Raw genomic sequence first — 26,046 nt, forward strand, 5'->3', positions numbered from 1 at the left:
GTTCGTGAAGATGACTGATACCATTGATCAAGGCAAACTTTCCCCGCTGGCAAAAACACAAAACCAAGATGGTATGATGTACAACCTAGGAAATTAGGCGCAGATAAGAATTTGAAAATAAAACTACTGTGTCCCATCCAAAGGGAAGTTCACATATTGAATGTGCTATAAAGAGTCCTCACTAAAGCTGGCAAAATCAGTTTAGTCAAGAGAAAGTGAAAGAGCTGTAGGCAGCGGGCAGTTCTGGATATTTGCCATTAATTTCAAAGGAGCTGGTTTGAGTCTCAAATGCTACTTCTTTTAAAACAAAGGAGGATGGGCAGTGGGTGCTTTCTTGGTTGTATTCACAGTTAGGTCCCAGGAGAAAAATATCACCTTGAAATTTAGATCAAAGGCAAAAGGTTCTGGCCTGCAGTTTTTATTTTCAGACTTTCCAAAATGATATACAGGGAGAATATCTATATTCTCAATGTCTAGCTTAACTTTTAAACCACTTACTGTTGTACTTACTTCAGGACTTCAAAATTACTCATTTTGCACCTAAATTATCTAATTTGTAACTGCGACGAGAAATTGTTTTCCTCCCTGGATCTTAGATGTGTTGCAAAGGCTGCTGGAAGCTAAATGGTTATACATATTGGACATTGATAGAGACCAAGGATGCATTCAAAGCCTTCCTTTGTTTCCATTCCTGAATACTCACTTGTATGGTCATAATTCTATGTACCTGGCAGCCAAACATTATCAGCATCTACAAAGAGCAAACTCTCATCAGTTCATCCCTGCTGTCATTAGAAAATAATAGAAGACTGCAGCAGTGCCGGTAACAGGTTTGACTTGAAATAATCTATGCTCCTCAAAAACACAATTTAGTTTTACTGCTATTGCTAACAGGGTAATTCCGCTTGCTAAAACGAACAAGCACCACATCCAGTTTTGTTCCCCCAAAACAAATATTTCATACTGTGTGATAACAAAGTGAAGGGACTTCATCCCTATGTAGAAATCTGTGTGAACTCAGATGCACATCTGGATATCTTCAGAACACTGGCTTTTCATGGAAAGGGAGGACTCAGCTGTAAGCTGCTGCACATGCACAGATTAGCCTCCTCTTTTGATTTATGAGCTGGAGGCTCCCTTATGTGTATCACTTCCATTTCATTTTCATTTTTGCAAATGGCAGGCACTAGGGACAAAGCATCAGTTGCAGCTTTTTTTTCAAAGGCAATATCTGATCACAAACTATCTACATGATTTTTAAAAACACTAAGTAACTTCTTATGGCTCATTTGTCCAAATAAAAGTACAGCAGCTGAATGGAAGGCCACGAAAGCCTAAATGAGGTGCTAAATTTAAAATATTTGCATCAGGTATTGCCAGCAGATTCAGTGATGCAAAAATTTAGGATTATGGGACCCTATGGGCACATACACCCATCCACACAGAGAGAGGGAGGGAGGGAGAGTTCTCCCATGCACAAGGACTGTGCTATTCACATCACCCCAAAGGAATGCATTTTGGCATAATCAGATGGGGAGCCTGCATATGGAGTTCAGCAGATGGGGTTTGAGGGATGCATTTACCACAGAAGGTGGTTGGGTGGGTGGATTAATGAATGCAGAGGACTGGAGTGTGTTGATCACTCTGTATGTTTCAAGAGGATCAAACTTTGGGGGAACTGCCTTCATATGCTTACTTGGGAGCAATCCTTTGGCTTCTGTGTGGATACTCTGAAACAAAGAGTTTAAATGTAATAAAGGGGAACACACACACACACACACACAAATATGTACAGTGGTACCTCGGGTTGCATACGCTTCAGGTTACAGACTCCGCTAACCCAGAAATAGTACCTCAGGTTAAGAACTTTGCTTCAGGATAAGAACAGAAATTGTGCGTCGGCAGCACAGCGGCGGCGTGGCAGGCCCCATTATCTAAAGTGGTGCTTCAGGTTAAGAACAGTTTCAGGTTAAGAACGGACCTCCGGAACGAATTAAGTATGTAACCAGAGGTACCACTGTAGATTGGTACCCATTTTATTTTATTTTAGATAGCAAGTCTGCCGACTGATTGTATATAAGCCACTCTGGGAGCCTTTTTGGCTGAAGAATGGGGTACAAATGCTCTTGATAAATAATAATAAATAAGATAAATAATAAATAAGATGTTAACTATGAAAATCCTTTAATAAAAACAACTTAAATATTTATCATTCCGTACAGCATACATATAGAAAATACCTCTCTCCCATAACAGTGGTAGCATAGTAACAATAAAATGATACGCCCATGCACAAACCAGCAGAGAAAAATTAAAAACTTGGAGTGGCGACACTCCCCTCCCTAGCCCAGAAATCCCTAACCCAGAAGAGTCAGTCACATCAAGCCACTTTTATTTGCGTATTTATTTTCCACTTGTATTGTTGTTTTCAACTCCCGACTTCATCCATAAAATAGCCCATAGTGTGATCAATACTGGCTGAGAAGATCAAAGTCTGTTGAACTCCTGTTCACCAACACCCTGAATTAGCAATCGGGTGTCAGTAAAATGACCCTGCTCCCACCCACACCCAAAACCCACTTTGCCAGCAGGGTGATGGATGAGATTCAAGGCTGGGGTGGAAGAGGATAGAAGGCCCTAGTGAAAGACAATCTTTTTAAAAATGAAAATGAAAATAAAGATTGTACTCCAGACAGCATAAAAAGAAATGTTATGGGCGCCATTGACTTTGCATGTTTATTTTAGGTAAAGGACTGCAATTCACTGTACTTCCTTCCTATCCAGTAGGAAGCAAGGGTTTGTTGAATGGACTCACTACATGATTTTTGCTCATTATTTACTACTACCTCTTGAGATTTTGCCTTATTGGAAATCTTGCTTTCTGTGGCAACATCTAACCCCTTTCTATAAATATAAAGTTGGAGTAGCTTAATATAGTTTTCAAAGATTTCTTAGCATACGATTAAATAGTGTGGATTATAGTTTTCTGGTATTAATCTATGATTATATTTTAAATAGTAGCATCAGGTTGCCTCTTTTTTAAAAAAGGCTTTTTTCGTGGTCACTTTCTATGAATGGTTATGAAAACAAATGGCAAACCTTAAGAATGTTAAGGAATCTCAGTTTTCTACTCATTTTCATGATTGCTTTAAAGGATATGTTTTCCTCAACCTGTATACTCATTATTACAACATTAATTGGAGGTCTTGCCCAGTCACATTTAAATTCTTTAAAAGGTAGTTTGCTTACAACTGCACCCATTGCCCAAAAGAAGTCAAAGGCAGAAATTGTTCCACAGGATCATTTTCCGTTGGTAAATAAAGTAAGTATGGCATAGTAGTAATTGTGTTGGAGCCTTTCCTGATGATGGAACTGAAGCCACACTAGAAGGCATCCATACACCATGCAAGACAAATATTTTATTTCAGCTATTTTTGACCCTTAGACACCTATGCCCATGGATGGTTTTCAGACACACCATCATTTTCAAATGCCATTGCTAAAGGAGGTCTGTTCCTCAGCAATGCCAGCATAGGAGATCGCCTGGGAGCCATCTATTCTGAGCTGAGCTCCATGAAGAACAGGGTACAAATATAATAAATGAGCATTTTGATGCTGCTGATGTGCTGAATGGGAAATAACAATGCCATTGTTTCACATATCCATTTTTTTTTAGGGAGGGGGACCCCTAAACATTTCCTGGATTATCTGGTTGCTAAGATTTGCTGTACTTAGACGGCCAGCATGGTAAATATGAATCATTGAATTGCAATGTGGTTAGGTACATATATTTAGGCCATTTTCTGCATGATCAGTTTTCTGCATAATAAATACAGTTGTTTATTTCTTGAGCATAAGTTTGGACAGAAGAGGGGCATATCCCATTCACAGTAGCTGGGCAGTGGATCACAGCTTTTTAAACTTAAAAATGAAATGGCATAGGTATGGGGAGGGGTATACATAGTGCTGAGAAAGTGGATGGAGAGATATTTTTGTCACTATGTCAAAATACTAGAAGTCAGGGACATCCAATGAAGTTATTTCTTGGAAGATTCATGATAGACGAAAGGAAGTACAGATGACTCTCAGCTTGCACACACTTAACATGCACAATCGCAGCTTTACATACTTGGCAGCCAGCCAGTCCACAACCACACAAATTGAACACACGCATAGCAGAGAGCTTAAAAGCTCTTTCTGCACCGGGTTTTCCTGGTGTGGAAAGAGCTTTAAAGCTCTCAGATTTGCCTACTAGGCTCTGAGAAGGTATCTCACGGGCTCTGAGAGCCTTCATGAGATCTTGCGGGGCTGTCTGAGATGTCACAAAGGCCTCCAGAACCCATGCAAGAGTCTTTCTGAGCCTAGTTAGCAAGGCAGAGAGCTCAAAAGCTCTTTCTGCACCGGCTACTTGAGGGCATCCTGTTTATCTGCCCCCTGCCCCATCAGATTTGATCGTAAGGATTTTTACCCCCCCCCCCAATTGGTCTATATTTAACCTCCATATCAAACTTAAGAGGCCAGGGAAGGTGATTCGTCTCTATCCTTTCAATTGTTCCAAGTCTGCTGCTCTACATTCTACAGATACATGACTTCAATTTTTGCTTCTTTTACTCCAGGCTAGATCCAGGGTTTGGGGGACCTTTGGCCATTCTTTCCTCAGTGCACCCCCACATGAAAGAGGCAAGACATGCAAAGTGATAATTCTCTGAGGCTTCTTGTAATCTACTGGGATATTCTGTAGATTGCTTGCTCTGTTAGGGTGGTGTGCCTTTTGCTGATTTGGGGGCCCTGGCATTTGCCACGCTTGCCACCTTTTAGGAACCTTGTCCAATTTACTTCAGACCACAAGGAATCATCTTATGTTCCTGGATGGTGCCTGCCATGTTTCTGTTCTTTTCCTGGAGCCACCAAGCACGCAGAAAGCGCACACCAAAACACATGGGAAAGTAAATCAAAATGTTTGTGTAGCAGCTTTGCTAAATTTAAGTCCGTACTCTGTGTGCAAGAGTGGGGTGTGTGTGTACTGGAAAGCTCTTCATACTGTAGCCAGCCAGACGTGTTGTAGCTTGTGAAAGTTTTTTCTGAACATGGCAAGAGAAATCTTGCTTTTGAATAACGTTAAGGATATCAAACCGCAAAAGCGAGACCATTCAGGCTTAAGGTTAACTATCCACATAGTTTGCACACCACTATGGTTTCTTTTTTCCACCGTGGTATGAGTTTGGGATGATTTGTCAGGCGCTCTGTGGCTTTTCTTGGGACATGTATAGTTACTTGGAATATGAATGAAATCTAATAAAAAAAAAGTTTTATTAGGAGTGTTTGCCATCTTTCAGCTCAGCCTTCAAGTACTGGCTAAAATTCAAAACTCCCAAGCTGAGAAAATGGCATATATAATGTGCTGCAAGAAGAGAAATTATGACAATATCTTCAGCCTAAACAACATGTTTTGCCTGTAGAAATATCATTTCTCTCCCCTGGTAATACAAACCTAACCTGGGTTGGTCTTTTATGCAGTGCATCTGAGCCCAGACTAAGAAAGCTCTTCCAAATCTTTGGTTCTGATGGGTTAACTCTAACAAAGGGTTGTAATATTTTGTGCCTGTTCTAGGGCTGGGGGTGATAGGAGCAGAAAGGGATGAAAAGCGATGAAAAAAGAATTCATCAGTGAAGACCTTAGTCCTCTTCAGTGTTACATCATATGTAGAGAAGGAAGCATGTGAGGATATGGAGGAGTGGGATGAACATGCTATCTTCACCTTTCCATCCCCATTTTTGTAGCCTTCCAACTTGTGGAAGACAGCTGTATGAAGCCAGGAGACCCTCTGTCCATACATTTCAGAACTCTGATTTTCCATAGAGAGTCTCTGTGGATACAGGAGACTCCCAGCTTCTTACAGTTACCCTCCATGATGGAAGCAATGGCAGCGAGGGTGGAATTAGTGTGACCATCCCGGCTTATCTCCTTTGTGTATTTTCTTCCTCACGTTTGCAATGCCTGAAGAGGCCTCTTGGATTGAAATAGACAGCTCTGGATCCTTGGATTATTTGGGCGTTATCAGGGAGGCCTCTTTTTTATTATTATCACTTGTATTTCTTCATACCTTGCTTTGGTTCTTAAGAAGTAGATCTCCTCCTCCTCAACGAAACAATTGAACATGCTGATAGAATCTATAATTTGTTGTACCGAATTTGTTGTACCGAATTATCTCCCTAACATTGATGTATTGTAGTTTGGTAAATACGTAACGCATAATCTCAGTGAAATAAAGTAAGTGTTAATGTCACCAAATTTCACCAAATCTTACACAAGCTACAATTCAACATGCTCATAAAGCACAGCAGGTTGAGATCCGTTTTGCTATTTGTTCCAGATAAAATGGACATTAATATCAGAAGTCAAGCACCAGTTCCATAGCAGTGTAACTCTCTGGATATATGTGGAATGAGTCTTCTTCTTTTTTCTGAAGGAAACCTGCCAGTTACAATAGATAAATTTTAAGATTTTAATCGCAGACACTGTTTGCTGAAGTGACTGCAGGATTGGGAGGGCTGCAAAGTCGTGTAAAATGGCATGTTAAATCTTGGCACTGTAACAGCCGCGAACCGTTCAGAGCCTCAGTTGCATTTTCCAGGATAAGGCAGGAAGCCTGAAAACACAGGGGCCGTAATCTGTGGGGAGAGTGCATACTGTGGGTGGTAGTGGTATTCTCTCTCCCCCTCCCCCCGTACTGTATATGCTTTTCTATTTTCCTTTTGGACTTGCTTGCTTTGGCTGCTTTGAGTTGAAATCATGCTGATAGAATCACTTTGGCTTGGAGGTAATTCCATTTCCTGTGTCTCCTATTCTACTTCTTACAAGAAACGGCTGGTTGTGTTTGCACAGAGACATGCGCCAAGGTAAGTTGCAACCTTGCAATTTGCTGGTATGAAGCAAATATGCACAGATGTGAGGCTGCCCTTAACAATGACCCGGGCGGTTCAGTTACTGCAGAAGCCAGTGCAGAACCCTGACTGGCACAGCGAGGGTGGCCTATATTACACTTATTTTGAAAGAATGATGGTGCCTGCCTCCTCAGTCCCAGCACTGATGCTTTCCTCTGGTGCCCTAAATGACTTGGGAACCAAACCCTTAACAGGTGCTTCTTCCCATCTCAGTCTGCCTGTGTCTTATGATCTTCTGATGCAACCTGCTCCAAGGATGGCTTTATTCAATCTGTCTATAGATGGCAATAAGAATTTATTGTATAAGGACCTACAAATCTTTTTCATGCCTGCAGCTAGAAATATAATAACACAATATTGGAAAACAGCTACTAACTTAATGTCAGAGGCATGGTGGAACAGAATAGTGACTGGAGAAAGTAATGAGTATCTTAGAGCACTCAGGAAAACAAGTCGATTTTGAAACTGTGTGGTGCATGTTTATTCAATACGACAGAAAGGACATGGTTGCTCTCTCACCACCCATGGCTCACTTTGGGACAATCTGTTAAGGTAGAGATTAGAAGAAACCTACTTATAAATGTAAAGTTTGACTATTTACGTGGTTTATACATGGAATGTTTCTTGAGGGTGGCAGCATATGGGGGATGTTTGTGATATGTATTTTTAGAAACTGAAAAATAAAAAAGTTAAAGTGGGGGAAGATCTTCTGCAGAGGCCTTTCTCCAAGTACCTTCTTTAATATCAGCAAGTCACAAAAGGCAGGACCTTTCTGTGGTGGCATCTGGTGTTAACATTATATTTTTGGCACAAAGTTAAGATTTCCCTTTTTTAGTTACAGGCACATGGGATCAAGCCATCTTTCCTTGTCATATAGTTCTGCCCCATATTTTGCCAAATTTTGGGACCGATCTTCTTCCTGTGATCATTTAGTTGTTTTAAACAGTTTTTAATATTGTGTTTTCATTGTTGTAACTTGTTCTGTGACCTTAGGGTGAATGGTAGGTAATTATTATAATGATATAATTATAGTAATAATAATTTCCCAGGAAGGTACTGCACATGATGACATACAGTCACTTCCTGAGATATTTTACTATGCAGCGTGGAGCTTAAAATGTATTTAATGTTTTTTTAAAAGAACTATACAGACCTTGAACCGCCTCATAAATACAGCAGAGATCCAATGCATGGTTCAGTCTGTCATTTATGTGGCTTAATCTGCTGATTAAAGTTCTGATCCGTATATGGATGAGTGAGTGAGTGAGTGAGTGAGTGAAATGGGAAGGGGGCTCGGGCGGCGCTGTGGTCTAAACCACTGAGCCTAGGGCTTGCCGATCGGAAGGTCGGTGGTTCGAACCCCGCAACGGGGTAAGCTCCCGTTGCTCTGTCCCAGCTCCTGCCAACCTAGCAGTTCAAAAGCACACCAGTGCAAGTAGATAAATAGGTACCGCTCTGGCGGGAAGGTAAACGGCGTTTCCGTGCGCTGCTCTGGTTCGCCAGAAGCAGCTTAGTCATGCTGGCCACATGACCTGGAAAAACAGTCTGCGGACAAACGGCTCCCTCGGCCAGTAAAGCGAGATGAGTGCTGCAACCCCATCGCCGCCTTTGACTGGACTTACCGGTAACTGTCCAGGGGTCCTTTACCTTTACCCTTTTACCTGAAAATGGGAAGATGCACACCAAAATACAGGTGTCCTCCCCATGCCCATTTCAGAGTAGGGAGCCCTGTGTTACCAACTTACAGGGTTGGCCTTTACATGGTTGCATGTGGTATATTTTCACCCTGTCCTCAGTGATCTTCTGTAGGAAGCTATTGAAAAAGCCAATGGTCAGGAGTCAGGGCAGTTTACTGGGGATGAACACCACTGGAATGCAGCAGAGAAGAGAGGAGGTGGCTTAACATTGCAATTGATGTGCTATACTTGTCAGTGGGTGTTTTCAGGATGGGGCTGCCAAATTTGAATTGAGACATTCACGTTCTTAGTCAAGTAAGATGAAAGAGTAAAAAAGCCAGTTAAAGCAAATTATTGCATTTTTTAAAATTCTAAGCAACATTCCTTCTCATGTACAGTTGTACATTTGTCAGCCTGTATGCTTTGACATCAAAGGAAGACTAACTATGAAATATATGATTGTGTTATATTTCATACTTAGCGAAAATGACTTCTGGATGTAGGTCAAAGTCCCTCATACAATGGATAGCAACAAAGTGGGACTTCTGTCATGTCATCAGTACAAAGTCAAGTCTATGCTTGATGAACCATAAATATTTCAATGGACAGTGTAGTTATGTGACTTCAGTAGAGAAATAAGATTGCATAATAGGCACTGAATGCCTATTTTCAATCGATATTTTCAGAGTGATTTGCTTTGGTTGTTAAAATACAAAAATATCCATTTTTTATTTGTTCTATAAATGCTGTACCTTCATGATAAGTGAATGTTTCTGCAAAAAAAAATGTAGAATATTCAAATCCTAATGTACTATATCTACTCTGTGCAGTGGATAAAGTGTTATATATAAATTGTTATAATTATAGATTAATTTATACCCCACTTTTTCCTCCTGGAAATCAAGGCAGCTTACAGATAAAAACAAGAATCTCTAAAAACAAGAGAACGTTTCTTGACACATTGCTTGTGCAATGAAGAAGAAGAAGAAGAAGAAGAAGAAGAAGAGAAGAAGAGTTTGGATTTGATATCCCACTTTATCACTACCCGAAGGAGTCTCAAAGTAGCTAACATTCTCCTTTCCCTTCCTCCCCCACAACAAACACTCTGTGAGGTGAGTGGGGCTGAGAGACTTCAGAGAAGTGTGACTGGCCCAAGGTCACCCAACAGCTGCACGTGGAGGAGCGGAGACACGAACCCGGTTCCCCAGATTACAAATCTACGGCTCTTAACCACTACACCACACTGGCTCTCAATGAAGCTTTCCCCCCTCCCCTCCTCTCCTCGCTACACCCCGAAATTGGCTCTGGATGGCCCATGGACCAGTGCAAGGGGGAATCATTTTGTCTAGTAAGCTGGAATGCTTGCCCTAATGGCACAATATTGAATTCCTCCCATGACTTTGATCCATTAGGCATCTGTTATTCTTAATTTTAGTGGGTAATATATCATTTGTTTTGTCTTTTGTATTTATGATTGGCTTGGGACGCGGGTGGCGCTGTGGGTAAAACCTCAGGGCCTAGGACTTGCCAATCGTCAGGTCGGCGGTTCGAATCCCTGCGGCGGGGTGCGCTCCCGTTGCTCAGTCCCAGCGCCTGCCAACTTAGCAGTTCGAAAGCACCCCCGGGTGCAAGTAGCTAAATAGGGACCGCTTACTAGCGGGAAGGTAAACGACGTTTCTGTGTGCTGCGCTGGCTCGCCAGATGCAGCTTGTCACGCTGGCCATGTGACCCGGAAGTGTCTCCGGACAGCACTGGCCCCCGGCCTCTTAAGTGAGATGGCCGCACAACCCTAGAGTCGGACACGACTGCCCCGTACGGGCAGGGGTACCTTTACCTTTACCTTTATTTATGATTGGCTTACTGTCGAGTTACGTTTCCTCCCTCAGAGTATGGATCCCTTTTTATATCCCTCATTTGGGATAATCTACTTTTAAAAACGAAGCTGAATTACCTTTTAAAACTGCCTTCTGTTCTATTCATTAACCTTGCTGGCATCCTTTTCCGACCTTGTGTGGTGTAACTTTCATAATCTGTGGTGTACATTTTTTGCCCCTGAACTTGTATTATAGTGGTTTTGAATGACCACAAAGCTTCCTATGCAAATCTTGTGGGAAAGCAGTAATCTGGTGATCAAAAAACCACAATACAGTGCAACCCATATGAGATGAATCACAGGTTGAATCATAGCGTCCTAGATTGCAGTTTATGCTGGTGATGGAACACCACACATGCCCACAAGAACTCTTCAACTCAAAAGGTAAAGAAAGGAGGATTGGATGCAGTGCCTGGGGAAAGTAACTAATTTTTCTAAAGTTTCTGTGAATTGGCCCTTAAGGCAAACCTTGTTCTGGCTACTTGACGCAAGCTGATTTATTCTAGGATAAAAGTAAGAAGATTGGAATAAAACATTAATATATTTCTTACAGTTGGATGGTTTGATTTAATTTACCCTGTAGGTAGATTCACATTACTGCCTTCTCTACCAGGACATAGTTTTGTGAAAACTCATCCAAGGTATGCGAATTGCTTCATACTATATTATTACTGGTACTGTTGTTATTAAATTTATTAACTGCCCTTTACCCTAAGGTTACCCCCTAACCCATCTACAATTTTCTCAAGGTCAGAGTTGGTCATGGGGTATTTGGATGGCTTGGAGGGGGAGGGAACAGGAAGAGGGAGAGGCAGGCATAGGGTAAGGGAATTGTTGTTTTCAAAATAATAATAATAATAATAATAATAATAATAATAATAATAATAGTTATACCCCGTCCCATCTGGCTGGGTTTCCCCAGCCACTCTGGGCAGCTCCCAATAGAATATTAAAAATATGATAAAACATCAAACATTAAAAACTTCCCTAAATAGGGCTGCCTTCAGATGTCATATAAAAGTCAGATAGTTGTTTATTTCCTTGACATCTGATGGGAGGGCATTCCACAGGGTGGGCGCCACTACCAAGAAGGCCCTCTGCCTGGTTCCCTGTAACCTCACTTCTCACAGGGAGGGAACCGCCAGAAGGCCCTTGGAGTTGGACCTCAGCATCCAGGCTGAACGATGGGGGTGGAGACGCTCCTTCAGGTATACTGGGCCAAGGCTGTTTAGGGCTTTAAAGGTCAGCACCAACACTTTGAATTGTGCCCGGAAACATACTGGGAGCCAATGAAGGTCTTTCAGGACCAGTGTTATATGTTAATATAAATGTTAATACAGGATTATGTTTTTATGTTGCACAGCAATGTATAATATATATTTATGAACGTGTGGTTTATAGATAAATATAGTTTGTTTTATATAGATAAAGAAAAATGCACTATTCACAGTAATCATCAGAAAGAAAATATTTCTCCTTACACGTGGTTATTCCCATACAGCTCACTATCCATTGAGAACATCATGGGGGGGAAACCCAAAAAAAACTTTTAATGACTTAAACACTATCCCAAACAAGAGATTCCAAGGGGACATGAAGAGGATATAATAATGAGCCAGTGTCAAGAAGGATTTATGATTATTATTCATATAGCTGAACCATATGCTCCAGCTACTGCTATGATCTTGCTAGATTTGGTTCGACATCTGCAGTGATAATGAGTAAAATTGCATTACACCGCAGTAAAACAAAAACCAAGGGTTTTTTTAAAAAGCTAGTAGGCTGCCAGGAGAAACACTGGCCCTTCTTGACAGGGTCAAGGGGGATTTTGTTTCTTTAAAAAAAAAAAAAAGGTCGGATGCTCTGGAGAAACCTATAGATCTGGCAGCCAGCTGTCTTTCCATTATTATAGGGGGTCCATATAATTGATTTCCTTTACCATATGCTTTTTATCATTGCTATAAGAAACCAAGCACAATTATGTCAGGAAGATTAACAAAGAAGAAGCGGCAGCCACAGCTACCTACTCTGCTGAATGAATCAGGGGAAGGTGGGGCAGGTCCTGAAAAAGACTTTGTGATATCTGAATCACAGTGACCTCTGTGAATGTGCCTTTAATATTAACCAATGCATTTGTGCAGCGGCATAGCGTGAGTTCTCAGCACCCGGGGCAACGCAAGTAATTTGCGCCCCCTAACCCGGGGCAAGGCAAGTAATTTGCGCCCCCCTAACCCGCGAGTTGCCGCTGGCGCTGCCGCCCAAACGACGCCGCTTGCCCGGAGGAGGAGTGGGGCAGAGAGGTGAGGAAAATGCAACTGCCCAGCAGCTGCAGCAGCACCGGCGGAGGCGGGGCTGTGAAGAGGGGCTGCCTGGCGCGTCCTCCGCGGCGAGCGCTGAGAGCCGCTGCCTGCCGGGCGCCTTCAGCCTGGACGCGCGCACAGCTCGGCGGTTCCGCGAGACATGCAGCTCCGCTACAGCCTGCGCCCGAGGCTCTTCGGCGACTCCGGAGGCAGCGAGCGCGCCCCCCCAGATGTTGCGCCCGGTGCGGCCGGCACCCCTGGCACCCCCCACGCTACGCCACTGCATTTGTGCACTTCAGATTAGAGCAGTCATACATAGGCTCACACTCACTGCCATGCCCTTAACCACCCTCTAACCTCTGGTTTACAGCAAATATGGATTAGCCACACTTTGGAGAAAGAGCACGGGACTAGAAGCATATTGACTTTTATTAGCTCTGAGATCTCCCACACTATTTATTATGTAGGTCAGTTCTGAGCACCGACCACTTCTAACCCTGGCAACATTTACGTGAGGTTGAGAGACAATGCAAACCTCATCAGAAGGCCCAAGAGTTGGTCACACATTTTAAGCACCCCTTCCATAGCTGTCAACGTTTCCCTTTTCTTAAGGGAAATTCCCTTATTCCGAATAGGATTCTTTGAAAGAAAAGGGAAAAGTTGACAGTCCCCCAACTTTTCATTGTAGTTTGCAGAAGACCTGTTTATTGAGCACCATCCTAATTTGCCTGCACAAAATTTGTGGGGAGGTCCATGGTTTTGAACATTCATTCTGAATTGTTGGCAGGGAGGTTAGATGATGTATCATCAAGCAATACAGTGGTACCTCGGGTTACAGACGCTTCAGGTTACAGACTCTGCTAACCCAGAAATAGTACCTCGGGGTAAGAACTCTGCTTCAAGATGAGAACAGAAATTGTTGGCAGTGGGAGGCCCCATTAGCTAGAGTGGTACCTCAGTTTAAGAACAGTTTCAGGTTAAGAACAGACCTCCAGAATGAATTAAGTTCTTAACCTGAGGTACCACTGTAGTTGTCACATACTTTCCAATGAAAGTTCCAGCTACTTTCCTTATTGGGGTGGGGGGGGTCTGTGTGTGTGTGAGAGAGAGAGAGGGGGGGGGGCTGAGTAAGAGCTCCAAGTCCAGAACTAATATGCTTTAGTGCAGAGGTTTTCCATCTTTTTGAGTCCATGGCTACCTTCTTTCTGTGGCACCCCAGTGGAGCTCAGGAGCCCAGTTATGTCACCCCTTGCCTGCAGAGCTGGCAGTCTCTCACCCTTTTTCAAACACCTTCCCTTGTAGAGTGTGCCATCAGGCTCCTCCCCTCTCCTTGGGAGTCCTCTGGGCAGCCACTGCTGCCGCCCCTGGTCTCTAAGCTGCTCCCCCTGCCCCAAAGAGAGGTGCCTCCTCACCCCACCCCACAGGGGCATGAGACTTGTCTGTCCATTCCCAACAGCAAGGGTTGGTGGAGCGTTTGCTTGCTCACTCTGAGGCCGTTTCAGCTCCTGGCAACCAACACCCCCTGGCCAGCCCCAGAGGCACCATTTGCCTGGGGAGCTTGTAGTCAGGGCTGCTGCAACAAACAGCTGTACAAGCCTTTGGGAGGCAGAGATGCGAGAGGGTATCAGAGGAGGGAGGGAAGGAAAGAGGGACAGAGGCCAGTGTTGCCCGTGGCACCCCTGACTTTCATTCAAGGCACCCCAGGGTGCCATGGCACACTGGTTGAAAGCCACTGCTGTAGTGGTTAGAGTAGTTACCATATTTCCAGGGGTAAAAAAGTTTTTGAGTGATTGCCTGCTCGCTCCCCCAGCTGCCTACCACCCCCGAGCCCAAACTGTCCGCACCAGAGCCAAAAACAGCCTGAGCCACCCACTCTAGAACCCAAGACAGACCCTGGGTCACTTGAGCTGATGCCCAAATCCGAGCTGCCTGCACGCACACACATTTTCTACCCCCCCAAACCCAGACATATGCTTAAAATTGGGGGGGAGAGAGAGAGAGACAAAAAAAGCCCAGATGGCAAAAGAGGACATGTCCACAATTTCCCAGCCGTATGGCAACCCTAGGTTAGAGTGTTGGACTAGGACCTGGGAGACCAGGGTTCAAATCAGGGGCAAACATTGGTAATCTTTGGTAATATGGCACCCTGAACAAGCCCAAAATTTAGGGCCCACAAATAGATCTTTTTGGTTTTGCACCTCCTTGGCTCAGTGCCGTGTGCGGGGGAACCACCTGCCCCACTCTAAATTCAGCGATATTCAAATACTTACTTAGCCATGAAGTTCACTGGGTGACTTTGGGCCAGCCACTGACTCTCAACTTAACCTCATAGGGTTGTTATGTGGATTAAATTTGGCAACGGGGAACCATGTTCTCTAGCTTGAGCTCCTTAAATGTGATAAATAAATCACATTTAACGGCACAACTTAATTTTCCCAGTAAGTAACTGAAGCTGAGCCAAAGATAATGACGCTCCCCTTGTCTATGCAAATGAAGATTATTAGGGGGAAATCTAGCTGGAATTCTACCCCAACTATTTCTTCTGCCCACATACATTTTGTTTTCTTGGAGAGAGAAGGAAAATATAGTCTGGATTTTTATTTTATTTTTTCCAGCAGATAAATCATCTTCAGAGAAAGGGGTAAACACCACCTCACTGCATACATCCATTCAAAACTGTGGGCATCTGTAAGAATTAAACACACACACACACACACACACACACACACACACACTGCATATCAAGTTTGTCCTCTGATAGCACAACTTGCCCTTGGCTGGTGGCAAAAGTGTTTTCTGGAGATGCAGAAAGTGCTGGAGGTAGACTCTGCAATGCAGCATGGTATTAAAATTGGGCCATCTGCTGCACAAACCCTGAAATCATAGCCCAACAGTGTGAAGCCTTTGGCCCTCCGGATATTGCTGAACTATACAACCCCATCATTTCCAGCAAGCATATCCAATGAACAGGGATGCTGGGAGTTCAGCTAGTACAACTGAAGGGCTGAAAGTTTCACACTCTTGGTCTATGATGTTATAGGCAACTGCTATAGATTATACATCCCCCCCCCCCAAAAAAAAATAAATCCTGCTGACCAATAAGTCAGATTGGCTTTTGGTATAATAATCATTAATGTCCATGGAAACAAATGCATGTTTTAATTATGTAATGGCGCATCTGCAGTCTTAGGGCTGGTTGATTACTCTCCTCCTGCTCACCTCCATGTGCCAAGATGGGTAGATACTTCAGTTTGCCTGAATACCGTACTATATCTCCTCTTTCACTCTATGTCAGTCAATGCAGTTAAATACACATGTGGCCTATACTGTAATACACATCTTCTCATGTTTGTAGCAGATCTATTATAGGTAATTCAGGTTAAAATAATTGAATGCTTCCAATTTTCCACAGAATTTGCTTCCTGAAGCTTACAAAAAGCATCTCAGAAAAAGAAAAAGTCTATGGATGACAGATAACCCAGTCTGAGCTGTGGGAAAATGCTTAGGCAACATTCTCCTTGAATGGTCATTTGTTAAATTTTGGAATATTTGATGTGGCGCTTGGTCTGAATTCAAACTTTATGTTCTGTGACGTGTACATAGTTTCTACTAACATGGCCAGTGAATTGTCCATAAATGTAGGCTCAGCAGCTCCTTAGCGATAATCAAACTTTCCATATGTTTCAGGCAGGGGGAGAAAATAAACAATAATCCAAATGTTAAAAGTGAATCTTGGTGATTTTTTTAAAAAAATTTTTGATGATTTTGCCAGAATAATCATAAGCACAATATTTTAAAGCAGAGCAGAGAAAACCCATGCCCTGCCAGATGTTATTGGACTCCAATTCTCTTCAGCTGCAGCCAACATGATGGGAGTTGTAGTCTGACATTAATCACCCCATTTACAAGGCTAAAACGTAATTGACTCTTGAGAAAGGCTGTAACATTTAGTAGATTAATTGGTTAGATCACATAATTAGAACCATTTTCATACAGCAAAACTTTGTTCATAGTTAACTGGTTGGGCTGTCATTGATATATGCCTTATATCAGTGATCTTAAGGCAGAATTTAGGTATGATGTGTATGTGTTAGTGGGGTGATTGTTTTATTTTGTGAGTCAGGGTGTGCCTTGGCAAGGGGGAGGCTGAAGATGAAAGGGACTCCCGACTCTTAAGATGTTTCAAAATGTGCTGCTATGTTATTGTTTTGGAGTTTTTATTGTTTTAGAGTGTGGCATTGTATTATATTGAAGTTTCTCAGGTTCATAGTTTGTTTTATACACATTATGGATGGAGTTCAGTGTCACACAAAGATTCTAACTGCACAAGCATAGCAGCATGCTAGATAAAACAATTCCCCTCCCCATACTGTTTTTGGGGTTCTCTCAAGCCAAGACAATTTGGGGAGGCATGGCAGAAGAAGAGGGGAAACGCCCCATTGTGCAAGTGGAAGCACTATCGGCTGTGCTTCCTCTCTTTGGCTATTCTGGATTCCAGGGGGGGTCATCTCTAAACTCCCATCCCTATGTTCCCTGCTAAGAAGTGTATGTAATTACTACAATCACTATGTCTCTCTCCACCACGATGCCCAGCCCAAAGCAACAACAAAAACTCAGCAACATTAATCCAGCTACCAATGATGATAAACTTTCTGCAGAAGCATATCCCTCTGAAGGTAAGTATTTACTGATGCTGGGCTGAGAAAGTGCCAGCCCTATTAGAGCATTTGATTTGCATTCAGGAGGTATCGGGTTCAACCCCACAGCATCTCCAGGACCAGGGCTGCAGAAGACTCTCTGTCTTAAATTCTGCACATCAGTGTAGACCAGTGTTTCCCAAACTTGGGTCTCCAGCTGTCTTTGGACTACAACTCCCATCATCCCTAGCTAGCAAGACCAGTGGTTAGGGATGATGGGAACTGAAGTCCAAAATAGCTGGAGACCCAAGTTTGGGAAACACTGGTGTAGACCATGCTAAACTAGACGGACCAACACTCTGACTTTGTAGAAGGCAGATTCCTCGGTTTGCTCCTAACTGAGTAGAATATTGTCTGTGGATGAGCAGGAAGCAGATCTGTGGAAATGCTGATGCTTGCTCTCCTAATCCTTCCCCCCCCCCGACCATCATTTGGCAAATGGGAATTGGATAAAATAGCAGAGAGAGGTACGCAGGCTGAAGAGACTAACTTGCAAACCACCCTTGTTGCTACAAGCGCGAGTCCAAGCATAGCAGTCAAGGGCAAATATTTAGGCAATGTCAGTTATCTGGCCAATGTGTGTATCAGCATATTAGTGTGGAAATCCCCATAAAGCTCTGTGGGAGGTTCAGCTTTGATCCTAACAGCACCTGCCAGCCTGCTGAGGCTTTCTGTTGCAGGAATCCCTGTCAGGGGAAAACAAGAGGGAGACGCTCACCTGGGGCTTTAATAATGCTCTTCTGAAAGCAAATGCTTCCTTCATTATTTTGAAAGCTGGGTGGGCAGGAGGCAGGAGAGCTGGTGGCTATTATCCAAAGAGCCACAACATTTTTTTTTGGGGGGGGGGATTGGGGCCAAGGGAAGAGAAGAGCGCAGGACTGAGGAGCATACGCTGGATAACTGAGGCATTCTTTTTAGCAGAAATATCTGCCTGGTCCTTAGCACCACTACAATTTTTCAAGCATTCTTCTTGCTTTTTAACTCCACCTCCAATTTGCTTTGGCTTTTTAATGTACCTTGTATCACATTTACTTGCACAGTATTCGAAATCCTCTTCCTTGTCCACTTGAGGCCTTCAGCCAGCAGAAATATTCCACATCTGCCGCAACCTCACTTCCTCGGCTTGCACAAACATGTGCTTCTCTGAGTAGGCTTCGTGATGTTGTTTTAAGCACCTGACATATTCCATCTATCTTCTTTATTTTTAATTATTTCTAGTCTATAGGGTGACCTAATCAAACAGGCTTCTGTCTGATGTCAGGGGTTCTTTTTGTACTTTAATCTGCTCTCATTTCTATATAATTCTCCTCTTTTCTGCCCCCCCCTTCCCTCCTTGCTATCAAAGTATTTTCTTTAACAAGCCCATCAACTAAAACAAAGTCTGCATTCTTGGATTCTAAGTCACACATAAAGTTTAAAGATGCTGTTTGTTCAGCGTTGACAGAAGCAGTCGGCTGTCCTAATTTACCTTCTCCATATGTTTTTATTAGAGCCGTGAGAGCAGGCAAAAACCAAGTGGGAGGACAGGCTCTCTAGTCTCTTTCTTTCCTTTAATATGAAAGGCTTTCCTACTCTTCAAGTTCATAAACTTCTCTGCAATTCAGCTTTTACTGGGAAAGAGATGGACCAGGTTTCCCTGTGACATTTCTGGGACCGCAGCTGGGAAAGGTCTGTCCACCAATAGCCACAGAAACAGCAGTGTTTGGAACTCGGAACAATCCTGAGGTAAACGCAAAGCTGCTGACAGGAATTTTAACCTCATCAGTCACTCTAGTGGAGCAAGGCCTGGCAGAGGAGAGAAAAATAGTGCTAGTCAACAGTGCTAGTCCCTGGTCTGCATGCCTGATGTGGCTTCATCCAGTGGAAAGGTGCATTTGTGTGTGAATTTGTGGGTGGAGGGAGACGGGGTATGTGCGGGTGTGATGGCCGCTTGACCTTAAATGATGTAGAACATCTGAAGTAGTCAGCAGGGTTCAATTTTATCCCCCCACATTGTTTATGAAAAGATGAAACATTGACCTGGTAAGCCAAATTATGGCTTAGCAGAACTGGATTTTGGAGAGCTCTGTAGCCAAGGTTTCCTGTTGGCTACCTGTCATTGTTAAGGAGGAGAGGGCTTAAACATGAGCCTGGGTTCAGATGACCTACTAAGCCAAACCTTGGCTTAGCTGCCTCAAACATGGAGCTTAAAGGATCTGGGAAGAGCAAAGGAACTTCAGTCTCCTCTCTGGAAGTCTGCAAGCTCACACTAAGCTGTAATTTGGCTTGACATTGTGTAAAAATGCAACCATTGACATTCATGCCAACTGATACTGGCTTAAGCTAGCACCTGACTTTTGACTATTTTACTTTGTTGAAGATAATACAGAGCTTGTGGGTCAAGAACTATTCCCAGTTCAGGTTTTGAATATTGGCAAGGAAATGTAGCTGCAATTGTGAATGTTAGAAGGATGCTGGAATGAAGTTATATGGCTTTAGCAGAAATGTTATAAAGAATTAAGTAAAAATAGACTGTTAATGGGCCAAAGGAAAAAAAAAGGTTAGATTGTGTTAAGATAAACTATAGGACAAAAACGGGGAAAGATGGAAAGGATTTGCTGAAATAGCTAATTGAACTAGAATACAAAAAAGGGAGGTGTGAGGAGGTCGTCGAAACAAGTAAATGAAAGACAAGATATGAAAATATTGGATGTGTTTTTAATTGTTTCTGTCTTTGTTTCTGCTTTTGTTTTTGTTTTGTTAAGATAAGCAGTGTTTTTCTCTTTTTGCTTTTTATGTATTGTATTGTATTGTTTTGCTTTGTTTAACTCTTTTTCTTCTTTTTGTAATTATTAAATTCTTAATAAATATTATTTTTTAAAAAATGTAGCTGCAATTGTAACTTGAATATTGAGCTTTTAATAAGTATATGTGAAAAGGATCAGCTGTCAGATTTGGGTTTGTGTCTGCTGAGAGCTGCTGTACTAATGACATTGTAAATATTGGGCAACTGTTGCAAGTTGTCCAAACCTCAACCAAAAGATATATTTTCTCTCTCCCAATAGACACAGTGTGAGAGTAATCACTGCCACCTTTGCATCATCAGGATTAAATATCTTGACTTTTCTATCATTTTCCTTCCAGTAAGTGGTTGGGAAAATAAGCTAACTCTTATAAGTGAAAACATAAACAGAGCTTGTGGCGTTCATAGATACTAGCATAAATAAGAAATCAAATATTTCACCAGGAAAATGGGACAGAATGCACAGATGGATGCAGGCAAAATAAATCCAACCAATATGGATGTCTTCTGTATTCCACAGACAGCATGTTTCTGAAATGTTGTGGTTTTGTTTTTCATTACAGATGCTCCATTCCAAATATTTAATAATAACCTATTTTAAAAACTAAACCTGAGCCAAATAGCTCTTGCCCACCTTTTGTGAGAAGGGGAAAGTGGAGGGGCATATTTGGCAACTTTCGGGGAATGAGAAAATCCTAAAAATGCTCAGGGGTGGATAATTTTACCTATAAAGATTAGATGACTAAGGATGCTGCCTTTGAAGGTGACTTGAAACTACAATTAATCCAGATTGCGGCTGCCAGACTGGTGACTGGGAGAGGCTACTATATAGGAACATATAACACTGGTCCTAAAAGACTTACATTGGCTCCCAGCATAGGAACCAACTCCAGGCAGCTGTGAGTGCTTGGGCACCCACAGTAATATAACTGGGGCACCCACAAAGTCAATGAAAAAAAGCCAGCAGGGTGAGAAGCAGTTCAGCTCCATCTTCCTCAGCCAGAAAGCAAAGCATACTTTTCTGGGGGTTGGAGTTCATATGTGGAGACAGAGTCTCTCTGCCTCCAAGTCCGAGCCCCTCCCCACGGAAAAGGGTGCCTTGCTGGCTGAAGAGGAAGAGGAGCCACTGCCGGCCACCATAAGGCAGACATGCAACGTCACATGCACACGCCTGCAGATAGTGCTTGTGACATCACATGCACTATGTGCAGGTGTGTGTGTGTGATGTTGCACGTCTGCGTGCAGTGGTGGGCACTCACAATCCTGAGGACAAGATGGTACCCCTGACTCCGAGTATGCTTCCAAGCACAATTCAAAGTGTTGCTTCTGACCTTTAAAGGCCTAAATGATATCAGCCCTGTATACTTGAAGGAGTGCCGCCACTCACATTGTTCAGCCCTGGACGCTGAGGTCCACCTCTGAGGGCTTTCTGGTGGAACATCCTCCCATGAGGTGTCAAAGTGATAGCCAATTATATGAGCTTCTGTAGACATCTGAAGGCAGCCCTGTATCAGGAGGCTTTAAATGTCTCGTGTAGCATGTGTTCTTTTACATTCTGTTGCAAGACGCCCAGTGTGGCTGGAGCAACTCAATCAGATGGGTGGGGTACAAGTTGTTATAATAATAATAATAATAATAATAATAATAATAATAATAATAATAATAATAATGTTTGTGCATTTAGAAGTTTTGAAACTATTAAGTGATTTAGAAGTGCTTTTAAATAAATAGATAGTCAGTGGCAAAGATGCCAGGGACTTCTTCTGTTAGGCAGATCAGGGATAAATGGTCCAAGGGGAGAAGGAGATGTATCATCTGCTTTCTTCTCTGTCCCAAGACAGAGGGGAGAGAGCAGGGTAGGTGTGGCTAGAAAACAACAGAAGCACTTCGGCAGACAGACTGCAGTTTTGAATGAGACACAGTGGAAGAGGGTTTGCTTTGTGCTCTGGGTTGTCTCTGGAGGTTTGATATAGGGTAGTGGATTTGGCTTCTGGAGTTTTTAAGCAATTTGCTCAACCTGTATATTCATAATAAACTCAAATATCATAAGCTTCCAGTGACTCATTCCAAAGGAAACTGAACACAGATAAATTATTGCACCTGAGACGATAGAACAGCTGTAAATGGCTTTAAATGTGCATGAAAATTCAGGATCATATACAAGATAAGATCTGGTACCTTCAGTGAGAGAGGCAAGGTTTAAACAGAGGCAAATATTCATCTGGATTAAAAAGAAAATTCCCAGGCATGCTTATAAATGACATTTCATAGGCTATGATTTACACCTGTGCATTGGCGTGTAAATGCAACACATGATAATAAAACCTTCATAGCCACCTCTTCTTTGCAAATATCTGTGGTACTCATCAACTTTAAGCAGAACTCACTTTTTTTTGTTTTTCTGCTTGAAACAGAACTCAGATGTTTGCAAATTTGTATCTGTGCACACATGCACAAACAGAAAATTTGGCCCAGAAAGAACAAAACTGTGTGTATATGTTAAGGGGAATATAAGTTGAATGGTTAATGTCCATAATAAGTAGCCATTGTGTATATTCATCAGGCCTCATGGAGAATGTGCACATTAGCCTTCCATGAATAGGGAATCGTAAACATTTCCTGGTCAATATACAGTACATAATCCCCAACATACCTTGGGAAGTGTGCATATCTCAACTGAATTTTCTAGATCCTCCAGCCATTATACATAATTGGGCCTTGGAGAATGTGCACATTTGGCTTAATTTGGTACATTCTTTGGCTATTACGCACAATTCTCAGCAGGCCTTAGGTAATGTGCATATCTCAAACGTAGTATGTATACATTCTCCAGGCAATGTGCACGTTCTCCAGTCAGTATGCATAGTCTCTGAGAAACATCTGCACCCCCTGAGCTGCTTCTGGCCAACTGGCAAATCTTACATGGCCCACAACATACCCTCCCACTGATCAGCAGTGGGAAGAATGGTGTGGGGCTACACAAGAAGATTCATTCTTTTCAGCAGTCCAGCTCCTTTTCATCACTCTGCTGTTCCCTAGTCAGCTCAGCAGCAGAAGTGGGATTTGCAGGCAGAAGAAAATGTAAAACCTTCCTTCTCCTCTTACACTTCTGATGAAAATTCCCTACTCCTGCACTGTTACTAAACGAAAAGCTTAATAATAGCATGGTGTCAATCAACAGGGGAATTGCAGGGGATGGAAGATTTCACCAGTAGGTAAAAAAAAAGAGCAGGGAGAGAAACAGTGGATTGAATGAAGATGAAGGAAAATGGGAGAAATCCATTATTCTCTCTCTGCAGAAATCATATGTCAGCAGTACATTGTAGGTCAATGCAGTGGTGGAAATAGATCAGAAATATCCATTTTACTGGCAAGGATTTGTAGACCAGCCAAGTCAATATCTTTGGAAGCAATAATCTATCGAGGCCTATTAAAAGGAATTGGGGGCTTTGCATCAGCAGTGCCTGGTGACATTCAAACATTCCTTGTGCCTTTCCTGTGACCTAATACTGAGCATTCCTTGAAGAAAACTAAAAGAGTCACAACTGTGATGACTTTGGCAGCTAGGAGTGCCTTTCCTCCACTACTGCTGTAGCTCCATTTCGAACAGAAATAACTTGGCTACTGTATTCCATGCTCTGGTAACTTCCTCTCTCCATGGGGCTGCGCTTCAAAATGACTCGGAATCTCCATTTGGTTCACTGTGCAGGTGTTAAAGCCCCAAAGGACTCCGACCCCAAATACCCGAGAGACCTCCTCCTTCCCTACATACCCTCTCAGGTGCTGAGATCAGCAGAGGGACCCTCTTGGTTGTTGCACTGCTCTCAAAAGCTCAGGGGCTGCCCAGGAGAGGGCATGCTCTATGGCAGCCACAAAGTTGTGGAACCCCCTTCTCAGAGAAGTACATCTGGCATCTCCACGGCACAGCTGTCAGTGAATGCTGTAGACACACCTCTTTACCCAGGCTTTTGTCCCCTGAGGTGTATATTTTTAGAATTCAATTTATTCTAAGTTGCTTTAAACTGCTACCTTGGCAGGTAAATGATGACGAGGGTTATGATATGGCTGCAATCCTATCTGCACTTACCTGGGAGTAAGTCTCACTGAAATCAATTGGAGTTACTCATGTGTAGATACCTATATGGAATTCTGCTTTGAAATAGATACAATAATAGATCACTTTAGAGCCACTGAAATTCTTAATACACTTCCAGTACATGCCATAAAAAAATAAGAGTGACCTCTTGTGGTCAGTTTAACACATGTCAGTTCTACTCTTTCATATGAACTAATGAATCCAATTGCCTACGTGGAAGAAAGTCTGTCCTCTGCTTTGATGCTGTGGAACGGATATAATTCAATGTATGTAAGATCCATATTGACCTTCTCTCTCTCTCTCTCTCTCTCTCTCTCTCTCTCTCTCTCTCTCTCTCTCTTCTTGGTATATGGTCATTAAGTATTATGTATGTATTTATACCCTGCTTCTTTTAAAGCTCAAGGCAGTTTGTGAAATACCTAGAAGCAATGCAAAAAAAATCCCCATAAGCTAACTCCCGACATACAATAAAAATAAAGCATCAAAATTATTACAGGACCAAGATTCCCCCCCCCCAATAAAAGTAGTGCTCTCCCACTCCTCAACTAGACTTGTAAGGTAGAATTTTCAGGGTTGAAAAAGTGGGGGAGAGAAAGTCAGAAGGTTGTACATTAATGCACCCTAGAAATGAATACAGGAAATCTTCTTATACCATGTCAGATGATTTGTCCATCAAGTTCTATGTTGTCTGTTGTGACTGGCGGTGGTTCTCCAGGATCACCGGCAGAGGTTTCCCCCACTGCATTCCACCTGGAAATGCCAGTGATTGAAACTGGGATCTACCTACCTCCAGAGATCTATTCCGTCTTCTCAGGAGTTCATTTCATAGTTGTGAGGTTGCAATGGAAAAGGTTGTATATATGGAATATTGTGATGTCAGTGAAAATGTCCAGGATATCTTACTAGTGCAATCTAGCTAGGGGCCATCCTTTTGTGGCAGCAAGCATTTCTTTGTTTGCGTGAGGAATTTTGCATCTGTGCTATTTCCCTACCTTATTAAGCAGCTGAGCTACACAAATGTAGCCCCAGTAAGCACTCTTAAACTTTTCAGGGTGGAAGGTTATGGAGATGGTTTTATTTCTCCTTGTTTTCTTCTTGTTAGCAAACAGCTGGCTGGTCATATTCAGAGTATCTAACCAAGGCTACATGCACATTGATTTGGATTGTCACTCACCAAAGTAATGCTTATATTCTGAGTAAATCTGATCGTTTATGGTATGCTGCTCTATATGCAGCTGATATAGAAATTATGCCTTCCCTGAGACAAAGTTTAAAAAACAAACAGCAGAATCATAGACTTGGCAATACAAGCTGATTTAGATATTTTACTTCTTTTGAATTAATTTTTCTGTCCCATGGTTACGTTGAATGTAGTTGTAGTTAATATTTCATATCAATTGTTTTACAGGATTTCTAAGCAAAATGCACCATATCTCAAGTGTGGTCCATTTAGCTTTGCTGTCATATATTGTGAAATTGTAAGTACTATATCCATTTAATACCACACACACACACACACACACACACACACACACGAAAACAATCTTCAAAGTGGAGGGAAAGGAGTAGCAAACCATATTTTGATTGATTTTCTGCTAGGATTCAAAGAAGAGTCAAACTGAAAAAGAAAACAGGTATTACAGAACATATGTTCATAAATGGCTAATTTCAGTGACA

The 26,046-nt window shown here is 42.5% G+C and overlaps 1 long non-coding RNA gene across 1 annotated transcript; it reads right to left on the reverse strand.

Moving 5' to 3' along the window:
* LOC309525560 lies at nucleotides 1–25,244 on the reverse strand. The gene is made up of 3 exons (XR_014216419.1): nucleotides 25,157–25,244; nucleotides 704–751; nucleotides 1–46 (listed from the first exon to the last, which is right to left on the reverse strand). It is a non-coding gene; the product is annotated as an uncharacterized lncRNA (long non-coding RNA).
* Between the last annotated feature and the right edge of the window lie 802 nt (nucleotides 25,245–26,046).

Source organism: Podarcis vaucheri (genome assembly GCF_965113315.1).
Source record: "Podarcis vaucheri genome assembly, chromosome: 2".
NCBI classification, from domain to species: domain Eukaryota; kingdom Metazoa; phylum Chordata; class Lepidosauria; order Squamata; family Lacertidae; genus Podarcis; species Podarcis vaucheri.